The sequence below is a fragment of the Olea europaea genome, unplaced genomic scaffold (genome assembly GCF_002742605.1).
Source record: "Olea europaea var. sylvestris unplaced genomic scaffold, O_europaea_v1 scaffold1955, whole genome shotgun sequence".
In the NCBI taxonomy this organism is placed as follows: domain Eukaryota; kingdom Viridiplantae; phylum Streptophyta; class Magnoliopsida; order Lamiales; family Oleaceae; genus Olea; species Olea europaea.
Window position 1 is genome coordinate 135,626 of NW_019237393.1, and position 16,499 is coordinate 152,124.

General features: G+C 29.7%; 1 pseudogene; it reads left to right on the forward strand.

Moving 5' to 3' along the window:
• Positions 1 to 2,761: 2,761 nt before the first annotated feature.
• LOC111379227 overlaps positions 2,762 to 16,499 on the forward strand; it is a 14,062-nt pseudogene continuing 324 nt past the window's right edge.

The following is a 16,499-nucleotide window of genomic DNA, read 5'->3' on the forward strand; positions in this document are numbered from 1 at the left end:
ACATCTTTATGTTTAACAAATACACATAAGTATACCTAGAACAATCATCAATAAAAGTGATAAAAATATCTATTTCAGCCCCTAGTTAGCTTGTCATTCAATTAACATATATCGGAATGAACAAGTTCAAGTAAATTTGTTGATCTTACTACATTATGAAATGGCTTTTCAATCATTTTTTATTTAACACGTTTCACATATTTCTAGGCTATAAATTTCACATTATATTAATCCACATTTAACCATTCTCTTCATAGTGCTAACTTCTATGTGTGTTAATCTATCATGCCATATATTAAATGAATCAACAACATAATCAAATGGTTTGTTTTTATTAGAATATCCTCAAAATTACATAATTTGACCATTTTTCCAGTGGAATAGCCCTTTCCAAAAAAGTGCCCACTATGGGTTAGTATAAGTATCCCGAATTCAAAAACAGATTTTATTCGTGGTTTTCCCAAAAGAACTTCACTTGCTAGGTTTCTATTCATTTCTGGTACATATAGGATATTTGTTAAAGTGATTTTCTTTCCTGGAGTGAAAATGAGTTCCACATTGCCTTTGCCAATAACTTTTGATCTTCCTTCATTTCCCATTTGGACTTCATTTCCTATTTGGATTTGTTGACCGTCTTCAATACCATAATAAGTTTTGAAAAGAGAGTTATCATAACAAATGTGGATTGCGGCTCATGAATCATACCACCAGCTTGGACCTTTGCCTTGGATTGCATTAATTTCACTCATCACAGCGATAATCTAATCAATGAAATTCACTTGCCCTTCATTCTTATGTTGTTTCTTGTGTCTATAATCCCTTGCATAGTGTCTTTGTTTTCCACAAACATAGCAAGGTTTTTTGGACTTATTTTTGAACTTTCCTCGATCATTTTTAAGACCAAAAGGCTTCCCTTTTGTTTTGTATTTGTTGGAGTTATCCACATTATCTATGTCATTGGCTTCCGAAGAGCTATCATAAGAACTTTCAGTCTTATTTCTTGCCATTGACTCTTCCTCTATGCGAAAATGTTTTTTGTATATCTTCCAAAGAAAAGTCTTCAGAATTATGAAGAATCTTCTTCTTATATTATTTCCAAAATCTCGGGACTTTAGCAATAATTGCTCCCACTTAAAAGGTTTCAGGAAGTTCGATTTTCACCTCCTTTAATTTGTTGACAATTTTTTGTAGTTCATATACTTGAGGTAATAAAGAAATGTTGTCCAAAAACTTGAAATCAAAATATGTAGAAATTTAAAAATTTTTGGTACCTTCCTCGTCGGCCTTGTATTTACTTCCAAGTGCATACCAGATCTCTTTTACTAATGTTGTGTTGGTGTAAAGATCATATAGTCGATCCGACAGCACATTTAAAATGTGGCTGCGACATATTAATTCGTCATTTTCCCATTTCTTTCTTTCGACACGAGCTTCATCAGTGTCCTTGTCCGTTGCATTGGAAATTAGCTCCAATTTTCGATCAAGCATGTAGAAAATCTTTAACGTCGTTAGGAGAAATTTGAGTTTGTCTTGCCATCTTGCGAAGTTAGAACCATCAAATCCATCCAAGCGTATGAAATCTTGATTCATCATTTTTATTGTAGCAAGTGTATATTCCGTCTCTGTCCAGTGAATGAGAATAACGTTTAAAATTGTTATAAAAATACGGCAATGGAAAAAAAAAAAGAAAAGAAGATAACAAAATTAGGCAAAGGCTTAAACACGAAGAATGTATCGTTGTCCTTAAACGATATTTGCTTCTCCTGATTTGCTTTTAAGGATTGAAAATGACAAATAGTTTGCAGGATTAATCAAGCCAAAGAAAGAACATCAAAAGCAAAAAAGTGATCTTCCAAATGAACAAGTGAAAATCAATGAACTCAATTATGTAGGGGGACAAAGTTTCTACAAGATTTTGGATGAACAAGGAACACTTTTTCATATGATTTTTTATAGTTGTTTCCTTGAATTTTGACCACATAACTATAGACCTTGATCAATTCATATGAAGTAGTGCTAAAATTGGGATGAAAGGCCACCAAATTCAAACCAAAAAGGGTAAAAAATGGTTACAAGGGTCACATTTTTTGATCCATACAACCGCATAGGTTTTAAATGTGCGGTAGCATAGTTATAACTTTTGCCACCTTCGAATTTTCAGCGTCATTGGCCTACAAGGTTGCATAGGCCAATCTTCTTGGCACATTTTCCCTTTTCCTTTTCTTCTCTAATTCATCTTTTATTCATCTTATTTCGAACAACTTATTCGTAAGAGATGATACTAACAATGCCTTCAGGCTACCATGCTCAAGTAATGTTCCAATGTAGCCCTTTGAATGTAAGGGCGTCCATACAGTTAAGTCCAGCTATCGTATAGCATGATCCCTTCCCAATCTAGCTCTAGATTGCTTGCCAAGATCATTTCACAAGCTCTACTCAAATATAGAGCCATAGTGTCGGCTAGGTACAACAGTCCACTTGAGGGCTTGGTTAGGAAATATGCTGTGAATAATATCGGGGACTTTATATTAAAATCTTGGGGCAAACTAAAGAAACAAAGATGAAACTTTATTGGTTATGCAATTGGGTGTTGGCATAGCAGAAATGGAGACATCTTTCAGAGGCTCCCGCGAGATCCAGGCAGAATTAATCATGAGCCTAAGTTTTAGTTGGATAGAAAATTGGTTGATGGTGGTGGTGGAAGCAATGTTCAATAAAGGAAATGATGAACTGGGAACCCCAATATGTTAGAAAAATTAAGATGTATGTTGGTGTGGTAGTCAAGGCTAATATGGATTTGAATAGAATTGGAGTTATGTGCAGGGTTCATGATAGTGATGGCAACTTTAGTCAAAATCTGTACGTGGTTCTCTCCCCTTTCATTGGATAATGTTTTGCAGTAATGGGTCTTGATACAAAATGAAAATTAACATATAAGGGGGAATATCACTAAGTATTTCCACAACTTTTCAATCACAGATTCATCAACTTTTATCAAAATATACTATAAATTTGATTTTAATCCTCACCAAATATAGGCATAGTGAATGCCAATGTATTGAAATATTATTAAAAGTGGAAATAAAAGAAAATTAAAAATATTGTGACGCCTGTGCCCCAATGTCCCTTTGCCCTTGCTGATTGGAAAATATATATTTATTTGTTTTATTTCATGGGAAATAAGCATAATAAAAGGGACTGTTAGTTTTGCATTATTTACTTTACTAACAACTCTTACTATTTTTAATTTTCCAAGTGCTAGAGCTCAATCTAATGAAAGGTCGGTGACAGTGTTTGTATTGATGGTGGTGGCATCAGAGGTTCTTGGCACCATTCTTGCCTACCTTGAAGCCAGACTCCGGGTGATCTAACAAGTCCTTTTCTCTTTACCTTGTAGTCTCGACGTAGAGGTATCAAAATGTACAGAAAATGTCTCAGTTCGACACTTAAACTGACACAACTCATCCCGAATCATCATAATGGACCCGACAAGTGTCATGCGCTGATGGTACATATCAACTAAGTGCCGGACCCACCACCAAGGCAACCTAACCTGCTTTGACTGCGACATAATTTTATAAACTTTTGGCAAAGTTTCATCTGAAATATAGATTAAAACCACCTAAAATATAATCAAATATCCTAAATATGTACATGCAATTTCAAATGGGTTACATCAACCCCTTGAATCACAATTATTCAAAATAAAGTGTACATGAATTATATTTACACTCCAAATGCAAAACTTTACAAAAATGCAACGAAACTGTGGTATAAATATGCTTTTCGACAAGAGATGCATGGATTCCAATATATGAACTATATAAACTAACAAAAAACAAGTAATACAACCAATGATAATGCATGGTTCAACTTGGCAGATCAATAGGCTCCATCGCTACTATCTCGTAAGAAAAGGGGATGACAAAATCTATGAGCTTATAACTCAGTGAGTAAATATTTTATAAATAAGTATAATTTTTCTATTTAAACAAAATTTTTGAAAATACTCATACTATTAAAAGTTTAAGAAAGTCTAATACCTAATAATACTTTTAAGATTAAAATATAAAAGAATCATAAAATTCTTTACCCTTTATTCTGAATAAATCACTGTAAAGTATCACAGATATAATAAATCTGACAAACATACTATGAGAAAAAATATTGTTTCACAGTACTATAAGATGGAATCTTTATTCTGTAAACTAAATAAACAAAATTTTGTAATTTAAAATCTGGTAAGCTGTATAATACTGAAAAATCACATCAAAAAGGTACTCTGAATAACCATACTCATGTATCGATTAATCTCAAGTATGTGACAATGTTATTCAATTCTAAAATTCTACTCATACGCGCGCAGAGCTGCCCAAAAGCTATAATCTGGTCATATACTATGGAAACATATTCACAATAATGCCGAATGGGTAAAGTCACTATAACTGATCATACACTGTGGAAACACATTCACACTAGTGCAAAGTGGGTAAAATAACCATATGGAGTCATACACTGTGAAAACATATTCACTTCAGTGCAGACTAAGGTAAAATAACTTGGACACTTTCTGGTGGTTTTAAAAATAACTTTAAATATATTGAAATATTTAATATTCATATAACATGCTAATCAAATTATTTAACTGAACTGAATTTAACTTTGAAAACAATTGAGTATATGTCCACTTTATTCTAAAAATCATGCTGTAAAATCAACTATATGAAATAATAAATTTTTCGATCTAATATAAATTTAATAATTATTAATATTTGAAAAATAAGTTTTTATCCATTCACCAAGTTGTAAATAACTTAAATCTTCTCGTCGCCTCCTCACCTTCAAATACCAAATATGACATCTCGCACTCATCCCCAGAAATCACATCTCATCACTAAGGTGCATTAAACATCTTCCTACCATTAGAAATGATAATTTACTAAGAAGAATTTTGAGCCTTTTATTTTTAATATAATGTCATAATCCCAATTAGGGTCACTAATAACATATCCACATTTATATAAGTTATTTCAACAATTAATGCCCAACATTTAATACTTAATTTGGTTTCCATACTAAAAATTCAAGAAAAATCAAAAGATCACCCAAAACAGCACTTTATTTCCAGAATAAAGAAATTTGGCACCAAGTTCTATATATTGGATAATGTTACCGAAACTATTGACCGAAATAGCACTTTCTGGGCAGAATTTCCAAAATAGCACCTATACTTGAATTTTATTCTAAAATTAATTAAAAATACCAAAATCCAACCTCAACTCCATATCAAATTGTAATACATCATAAATCAAGTATTTTATATCATATACACACAATAAATATAAATATTTAGGCTCTAATTTACAAACTCATTTCATATATATTTTTATTTTTTTCCCACTCCAACAGAAATCTTCCAAACATACATTTCTTTGATATATTCTCGTTTAATACCTCAAATATCTACCATTAACCTTTAATTCTTCCAAAATCTAGAATTTTAGAAATTTCCATGAATCCTAAAATCAAATATCATCCTTCAATAAATAAAACTTATGCTTACCTCGAAAAATTGAGAGGAAATTGAAGACCAAGCTCATCTTCCCCCTTTTTTCCTTTTCTTTCTTCCCTCCCCTTTTCGTTCTTTTCTTCCTTTCTTCGCCCATTTTTCCTTCTCTGCTGGTTGCTGTGTGTATCTCTCTAGAAATCAAAATAATAATAATAATAATAATAATAAATAAATAAATAAAAATAAAATAAAATAAAATAGTGCTTTTAATGCTTATACAATGCCACTTTGTACTGGGGTACTTTTGAAACTAGGCAAGTCAAAATACCATTTTTTTCACTTTGATCAAAAAATCTTGCCAATCTTCAAAATGGTCATTTGTTGTGTAAAAGACAAAAATATCCTTAACTAATTTATACAATTACAAATATAGAATTTTATCTAAAAAGACAAAAATATCCTTAAAATACAAATTAAAAAATCAAACACTTTTCACTTTATATTTAATTATTTATTTAAAACACTTACTCAAATAAAAAAATTAATATTTAATTTACTTACTTGTTTAAATATTTCATTAATTAATTATCTTAATCGATTATGTATATTATTTATTTAATATTTAATTAATCTATTTAATAATTTATTTAATCACTTGTTTACATAAAAAAATTAATGTTTAATTTGATTTCTTATTTAAATATTTCATTAACTAATTATCTTAATTGATATATGTATATTTAATTAATTATTTAATTATATATTTTAAACACTTACTCAAATAAAAAATTTATATTTAATTTGGTTTCTCTTTTAAATATTTTATTAATTAATTATCTTAATTGGTCCTTATTTAATTATTTATTTTAAACACTTACTCAAATAAAAAACTTAATATTTAATTTGGTTTCTCATTTAAATATTTCTTTATTAATTACCTTAATTGTTTATGTATATTGTTCATTTAATATTTAATTACTTTATTTAATTATTTATTTAATCACTTATTTAAATAAAAAATTAATATTTATTTTAATTTCTTACTTAAATATTTTCTAATTAATTGTCTTAATTAGCTATGTATATTATTTATTTAATCACTTAATTGAATAAAAAATTAATATTTAATTTAATTTCTTATTTAGATATTTCATTAATTAATTATCTTAATTGGTTAAGTATATTATGCATTTAAAATTTAATTACTTTATTTAATTATTTATTTAATCACTTATTTAAATAAAAGAATTAATATTTATTTTAATTCTTATTTAAATATTTCATTAATTAATTATGTATATTCTTTATTTAATATTTAATTAAATTAAAAAAATAATATTTAATTTAATTTCTTATTTGGATATTTCAGTAATTAATTATCTTAATTGGTTATGTCTATTATTAGTAATTAATATTTAATTACTTTATTTTAGTTACTTATTTAAATAAAAACATTATAAAATAATGTACAAGTGACATAACATTAGTGGATATTTGAAAAATAGTTTTTTCGATCCTTCACTCATGGAATTCCATATGTACATTATGGACATTCTTATGAATTAGTACATGTAGAATTATTAAATATTTAATTTGATTTCTTGTTTAAATATTTTTTTTATTAATTACCTTGATTGATTATGTATATTTAATTACTTTATTTAATTATTTATTTTAAAAACTTACTCAAATAAAAAATTAATATTTAATTTAATTTCTTCGTTAAATATTTCATTAATTAATTATCTTAATTTGTTATGTATATTGTTTATTTAATATTTCATTAATTAATTATCTTAATTTGTTATGTATATTGTTTATTTAATATTTCATTACTTTATTTAATCACTTATTCGAATAGAAAATTAATATTTAATTTAGTTTATTCTTTAAATGTTTCATTAATTAATTATCTTGATTGGTTATGTATATTATTTATTTAATGTTTAATTAGAACATAAATCACATGGTGTATGAAACTATCTAACAGAGATGGGAGTTGAACTTTAGGCATGGTCACATTTTCAATACATCGAACATTATTCAAGAATGTCGATACTATATTTCCTCTATCAAATGAAGTCGAGTGAGAAGTTCCCGATTATAGTATATTACTCTCTACCCAACGGATGTGTAATCTCTATTTAAATTCTATGTACTCTCTATTTATAGCGTGTTATTGATTTCCTCAAGTTTCTTTATTTATAGTGTGTTATATATGTAATTAAGAGTGATTAGCTATTTATTATACAATTACATAAAAACTAAAGTATTATAAACATTTTAAAAAAATGCTCTCATTTGAAATTATTACAATTACGGATTACAATGTACATAAAAGAACGCTTGCATTTTAATGTGTTCGATGCTAAAAATTCAATGTACTTCAATTAGGGCTGTCAATGGATTGGATTTTGATCTGAGCCCGATGAAAGTAATGAGAGATGAATTTAGAGTCTCAATAACCCGATGAAAGTAATGAGAGATGGATTTAGAGTCTCAATCCGATAACCCAATCAAGATTTGAATTCAATAATTCGTTAACTAAATGAATCAATAGATTGAATTTTAATCCAAATCCGATCTGAATCCAATGAAATTAATGGAATATGGATTTAGGGTCTTAATCCGATAACCCAATCGAGATTCAAATTCGATAATCCGTTAACTAAATTAATCAAATATGGATATAGGTCATTCCGATCTGATAAATAAATAAAATCTTTATTTTTCTAATTTTTTCAATTTCAGATCGGATATCCGAAAACATAGTTAATCGAATATGGATTTAACATTTAAATATCCGTCAGATTATTGGATCGGATCGGATAATATAGGATAATTATTATTAACGGATCGGATCGGATAAGATAGGATAATTATTATTAACGGATCGGATCGAATTTGAGCAAACCTGATTCATATATCCGATTCATTTACCGCCCTAACTTCAATGCAAAGATTTCACAATCGCCCTAGTCGATTTCACAGAAGAAGTTGGGCAACGTACTGTCAACAGATGTTCTCTTCTTTGCCTTAATCGTATACGGAGAAACAATGTGTTGTGACAGCAATCTAATCCTCTTGCTAACCATTTGCTTTGGCACGTTAATAATATGTTTCGTACAAGGTGTAATCCAAACTCGCGACATTATCTGTCAAGTTGAGAGTCCTCTTCGGCATAGTTATATATATTATTTATTTAATATTTAATTACGTTGTTTAATTATTTAGTTAATCACTTAATTAAATAAAAAATTAATATTTAATTTAATTTCTTATTTAGATATTTTATTTATAAATTATCTTAATTGGTTGTGTTTTCATTACCTTATTTAAATAAATTTTACAATATATACAATTATTTCATAAATAAAAAAAATACAATTATTACAATTATTTCGTCCCCACCACCAGTACCTCTCCCATCTCCACTAACATCCATAATGATTTTAATAAAACATCTGTGTACATTCCCACCCCTCCACCGTCACCCTCCCTGTCACTATCTCTGCTACTCTTTGTCACTGTCTGGGATCCCTATCGCCTGTGTACTATATCTTCTCGGATATGAGTCTGATCCTCCTCCTCGATCAACGGTATCAGCTCAGCAAGCAATTCAAGCTGATATATTAACATTTCACCGAGTTAATGACCATGCATCGAGATTTCGAAATGACGTACAACATAAATCACAAAATGAATAATATGTATCTCAGGATCGTTGAGGAGAGTTGATAACTGTCAGCTTTGTCTCATGAATAGTTGTTGAATGTGTCAATGTCATTGACAACCTCCAAATAAAAGACGCCGATCAACGTCTTATTGTGATGATACCTCGGTATGCTTTCTAGTATAAACACCATCCCCAACTTTAACTTGTCAAACATATCGTCGTATTTCTTTGTTATTTAATTGTTATTTCTTTGTTATCATCGTATTTCTTTGTAATCCATCTTGTAAAATTTAAAATATTTATATTTCTTTGTTATTTATGTCAATTAATTTTTTTATTGCTTAATTAACATTTAAGTTACCTTTTTATTGAATTTATTTCAATTAGTTATTTATTATCATTTAAATAATCATTTAATTATTATTTAAATGTTCATTACTTATTTTTGTGCATTTCAATTAATTATTTATTTCAATTGTTTTTCATTTATTTGTTTCAATTGTTCATTTAAATTATTTGATTTAATTATTTAAATTATTTATTGAACAAGTAAACGTAAATATTTAATTTTTATTTTAAATGTTAGAAATTTATTTCAATTAAAATTTAATTACATATTTTGATTATTAACATTTATTCATTATTTAAATTTTTTATTTATCATTTAAATAATCATTTAATTTTTATTTAAATGTTCATTATTTATTTTGTGCATTTCGATTAATTATTTATTCCAATTGTTTTTCATTTATTTGTTTATATTGTTCATTTAAATTATTTGATTTAATTATTTATATTGATTGATTATTTAAATTATTCATTGAACAAGTAAACGTAAGTATTTAATTATTTATTTTAAATATTAGAAATTTATTTTAATTAAAATTTAATTACATATTTTGATTATTAATATTTATTTATTATTTACATTTTTCATTTATCATTTAAATAATAATTTAATTATTATTTAAATGTTCATTATTTATTTTTGTGCATTTAAATTAATTATTTATTCCAATTGTTTTTCATTTATTTGTTTCAGTTGTTCATTTAAATTATTTGATTTAATTTGTTATGTTGATTGATTATTTAAATTATTTATTGAACAAGTAAACGTAAATATTTAGTTATTTATTTTAAATATTAAAAATTTATTTCAATTAAATTTTAATTACATATTTTGATTATCAACATTTATTCATTAGTTACATTTTTCATTTATAATTTAAATAATCATTTAATTATTATTTAAATATTCATTATTTATTTTTGTGCATTTCAATTAATTATTTATTCCAATTTTTTTTCGTTTATTTGTTTCAATTGTTCATTTAAATTATTTGATTTAATTATTTATATTGGTTGAATATTTAAATTATTTATTGAACAAGTACACGTAAATATTTAATTATTTATTTTAAATGTTAGAAATTTATTTCAACTAAATTTTAATTACATATTTTGATTATTAATATTTATTCATTATTTACATTTTTTATTTATCATTTCAATAATCATTTTATTTATTATTTAAATGTTCATTATTTATTTTTGTGTATTTAAATTATTTATGGAATACAACGAAAAAATTTGAGGGAAGCTGTCTGGAGTTGGGCCATAGACGGTCTGAGCCGCCTGTTAAATAGACGGCTGGGTCGTCTGGAAAACAGACGGCCTAGACGTCTGGAAAACAGACGGCGGCCTAGATGTCTGGAAGACAGACGACTGGGCCATCTGACAGTCCTCTCTTCCCTTTCTTTTCCGATTTAGGTGTCGAGGATCGACATTTCGGCTCAAAAACACCTCAAAAAATGTCATTTTTAGTAATTTTGCATAATTTACAAAGATTTCTACCATTATTTTCAACAAGATTTCTTCTCCTTCTTTTTCAGACGTCAGTTTGAAAGTGATTTGTTAGAGGCAATATTTGGTTTTCATTGTTTTTAAAGTTTTTACAGATTTTCCAATTTTCTTTTTCTTTTTAAACAGTAGTCAACGACAATTTTGGAAAAGTGTCTATTTTTGGTGGCTATTGCCACAATTTCCTCCACTCACTTGTACCCCCACTCAATCAATAATTGTATAAGGTGTTACTCATATTTCATCTAATAGAGTAATAAATCCTTAACTTTAGAAAAATAAATTCCAACTTTAAAGTTTATCCTTTTTAAACCCCTCAAAATATGTTTCATAATAAATTAAATCCCAATAAAATAATTTATTTCATTTAAATCCCTATTTGACTTAGAATTTGACAATACAACTTTTGATTTTTGACTAATTATGATGAGTTGTAACATAAACAGCATGGTTCAAACACGCACCAGCTCCATAGTTGTGCCCTTGAGGTCTAACAAGCCTTTTATTCCTTACCTCTACCATTCAATGATATTGAACTGTTTAGACAAGGAACATGAAATACATGGCTTAGATACGCCGATCTCTATGGTGTTCCTTGCTAGTCTCATTGTAGAGATCAACGACCTGTTGTGTAGGGGCAGAGCTAGCACTTGGTGAGTCACTGGGGCCGCCGAAGTTTTTTTTTTCCTTATATTGGGCACCCGCCCTGCTCACCTGAAACCACCCGTAAAAATAATTTTAGGCAGGTTAGGCCTAAAAGCATCACGAATGCTTGACCCACGTAGAAAGATCTATGCAAAAAATTATGTAAATCCCATGGGGTTGGCCCTGCCCCATATAATTTTAGAAATGTTGGGCCCATAAAAAAAGGTCGTCTAGTCCCGTTGACACTACCCCGATCTCTTAATATTTATAATCTTTTTCTTATTCATATAGGAATTAGATGGACCAAGAGCGAGATTGCAGATTATTTTGATGTAGTAGCAGCAACAAGTACAGGAGGTCTAATTACCACTATGCTCATAGCTCCTAGTGAGGATAATCACCCTGTATATGAAGCAAAAGACATTACTAGCTTCTACTTCGGGCATGGCCCCAAGATTTTCCCTTGTACAAGGTAAAAACTACAACCAGCTTGCGTTTTTTACAATAATGCGTCTGTTTCTAGTGACGGTTATAATCTTCATAAAACTTTGCAAAATGTTAATAGAAAAAATCGTAAAATTGGTCTCCGATCTACCTTTTTTAACCGCGTAATCTCCTACCTTTCAATTTTATAGCACTTTTCGTCGTAATGAATGTAAACTGTCAACCTTTCAAATTCTTTACCATATTTCATGTTGGCTAACGCCATAGAAAACCAGAAAAATGACGCTTTATGATCTTTATAGATAGCTATTTATTTTGATTTTAAGATTTTTTGTACTTATTATTGAAGACTTTATTTTTTTTTTTTGCCTTGCAATGAATTAGGCGCTTGAGCTTCTTAAAGAGTGTTTTAATGTTTGGGGAGCCGAAGTATGATGGCAGTATTTGAGATCACTCATCAGAGGTTTATTAGGCAACTTAACATTGAGCAAACACCTTAACAAATGTGGTGATACCTACTTTTGATATCAAGCGCCTTCAACCAATTATTTCAATACAAAAGTTGTAAAATCCTTTCCTTTTTTGTTACTTGAATTCGTATATAGTTTTCCTAACTTCTTCTTCGGTTGAGCAGGAGATATTATCTAAATTTATTTGAAATTTTGCATAAGCAGAAACAAACTTGTGCAAGAATGCATTGCTATCGAATGTCTGCCTAGGCACCTCTGCAGCTCCAAAATTTCTACCACCACACTATTTTGAGATTGAAGATCCAACACAATGAATAACACGTACTAATGATCTTGTAGCTGAAGGGCTTGCTGCGAATAATCCAGCGAGTAGTTATTGAATCTCTTCTAAAAGTTTAAGTTGTGTATTCTATACGCTGGCAGATCTGATTAATTTTTTAATCAAATGCCTTATAAATGAGCATAATTTATTTTTAACGGGTGACGACAAAACTTGAGCTCGACATATCTTTATGAGTCCTGAATCCCTTATATTATGTTGAACAATCTCATTTAAAAGTTTAAGTTATTAGCGTTGAAGAAAATTCAAGTCCATGTTTGGCTCCAGTTCTCTAAAACTGATTTTTTCCCGCAAACTCATTTTTGACTACATATTTCATGAAACCAAATCTTATTAATTTTCCAACCACATATTTCATTAATTTTTATCAAAATTTACTAAAAATCTGATTTTTAGCTAAACCAAAAAGGGGCTAAATAAAATTTTCTTTTCTAGGATCTTGAACTTTTAGTATCAAGGCATGAGGAAGAAGCATGTCAAAAACAGCTTAATCAAATAAATCTGTCTCGTCCCAGACAATAACAGCACTTAAAACTTTTAAATGCGGTAGATCGTAAGTTAAAGTCGAGATACATTTATTCATTTTAATTCTATTTCGCTGGCAGACTCTTGTTGCCATGACAATGATGACATAGACATACATTTCAAAAGAAATCCTTCTGAAGAAATATGAACATTTGGATGCGGATTACGGAATCAATGGACTGAAAGAGGATGTTAATTTTATCATTAGGCACTGGTATAGCTCAAACAGAAGAAAGGTATAATGCAAAAGATGCTTCCTGATATTTGGGGCATGATCGAATGGTTATTTAACATGGGTGCCTCCCTCACCATTGTTGGATATTTTCGGTGATGCAAGCACTGATATGGTGGATATTCATATTTCAATCATTTTCCAATCCCTTCATAAAGAAAGAATTTATCTTCGAATTCAGGTATGAAAAACTGCAAGTTTATTTTACATTTACTTGTGCATGGCGTTGGTAAAATGTGTTGACATTAGAAACTGTTGACACTTCTGATTTAAGGGTGGAGATAGAATCAATTCTTTATTATGGAAAAGAATATACGTGTATGTTTGCTTGTCCTTGCATAGGAAGGAGTGGATGACCATCTAAACGTTGTTAGTGTTCTAAAAGGCTTGTCTAGATGTCGCCTATATGCGGGGCACGGAGAAGACGCCCCACCTAGCATCTAGGCATGAAAAACGGCGGGTCTTTTTGTTTGACAAGCGATATTTTCTATGTTTTGAAGTGTAGTCCAACAAAATATTAAAATCATTGCTAAAAAGGAAATAACTCCAGCATAAATGCATCCTAGCTCAGACATAGCCCACAAACTTAGTTTTTTTCTGTCCACTAATGAAACATTATTGATCTGAGGTATTTAAGATTAAATAATGCTATTTGCAGTCGTTCATTGTTATAATTGCCTTTCTTGGTATACATGTGACGATTAATGATTTGATATATTAATATTGTAGTTTTTTTTACTGTTTTATGTATCAAATCACTAATTGTCACATGTATACCACGTAGAGCGACTGCAAATAACATTATTATTTAAAATTTTGAGAATTATAACTTGAAAATATGTATAAAGTTCCTATCAATTTTCTAGGTATGCAGCATTTTATTTATTATTGGTATAGAATAACTAAAATGATAGTAAAAATAAGAAAGCACCTTATTATGTTGGATTCTTAAGGCTTGAGACTTGATCCCTCCACCTTGCCATGCTTTACACTTTTTACTTTTTAGAAACTTGACTGATGCCTAATTGTTTAAATTTGAGTTAAAATCAAATTGACATAATTCTGACTTGATTCTAAGTCTTTCTTAAAAACGTTCTCGGATTGTGCTTGTTCGCAAAAATTTGACAGTCGAGATGAAAGTTAAGCTCGTTTTAATATGCCTTTCCTATTTCTCCTTTTATCCAATAGATTTATGATTTTCTCTTCTAACTTTTCCGCTTCTGTAGTCGAGCAAAGCTATGACTAGTTGGTGATGTATGATTTTTCTACGAGTCTTAATCTGATTTTCCTTAAAACACAAGATGCGTCAATCTATTGCAATTATCATTCATCCAAATTGTCGTGCAACGTTTCGCTTTGTTTAACAGGACGAGACATTGTATGGTGATGCATCTTCAGTTGACATTGCAACTATGCAAAACATGCAAAAACTTGTGCATATTGGTGATAATCTGCTCAAAAAGCCGGTTTCAAGATTCAATTTAGACATGGGTAAACAAGAGCCAGTTCAAGGAGAGGGCACCAACGAAGAAGTTCTTACCCGTTTTGCCCACCTGCTTTCAAATCAAAGGAAGCTCGGCAAAAAAACAAAAAAAAAATAGCATCCACCTGAATAATGGAACTCTTGGCGATAAATGCAATATGGTTGCCATTTTAAGCTTCAAAATGGAGTTCAATGGATGATTACTGGCTTTTATTAGACTGGCTTATAATCACTTAACTTTGAGGCAAACTTCATTTTAGTCGATTTGGTAATTGAAGTCGATTTGGTAATTGAAGTTCGTTCATTTCACTTAAAAGCACTATGTTACCAGCCATTCATAAAACTAAGAATGTGCATAAACCACCCCCAGGGCACATCTCCAAGCGGTAAAAAGGGACGGTGAAGAAATCCAACTTTGCTTGAAGCTGCTACGTCAAGGGTTCGAATCCTGAAATATGGATTTGGTTCTTGGGTAAGTGCAAGTGTACAAGCAGTCTTCCACCCTGTACCCTTGGAGGCATAACCTGCGTTTTACCTCCCTCACGATGCTCCAAGGCAGGAGTGGTGGGGGACCCTTAAGGTTAGGGTTTAACCTTTTTTTTTTTTTTAAGAATGTGCATAAACCCCCATTTTTCTAAAACATGAGTTTTGTAACAGTGATTTTTGGGAAAACGTGTTGTTAAAAAAGTAGGAATTTTTTTAGATTTATGATGAGGTAAAAAGAAAAGAAGAAAGAAGACACCATCCCTACTAAGCACGGCATCTCACCACAATCAATCCTCCAAAACAGAAACCATTCAATTCTCTTTTCAATGATGCTGACGGTCTAAATGAAATTAAGTTTTGCACCTAATTTGGCTTGGTTTCCAGAAATTTAGAGTGATATATGTTTACAAGAGCACGTGACGATTATACAAGAATTTGGATGGTTTGTGTCACTGAAGAATGATGGTGTGCAACTATAATGAAAGGATTCGGACCAACTTGCTCTTTTATAAAGGTTGAGAACTAATTGCAATAGATTGAGGACCTATGGTGTGATTGATACACAAAACTGTAAAAACTACAAAAAGTAAAATTTTGCAGATTAGCCCATTCTCTAAAACTGGATATGAAGTAAAGATATGCATTTTAATTTATTGTCTGCTGGCAGTATTATGAACAAAAAATGCTAAATGCTATATCCCAACATCAGCAAATTGAAGATAAATACTCAGTCTAGGGAAATTTTCCTTTGACGAATAGGCCTCCGTTGCTTTATGTGTCAACACCATCATCGGCGCAAAACTATGGTCCAACTCCCTAAGCTGCTAGT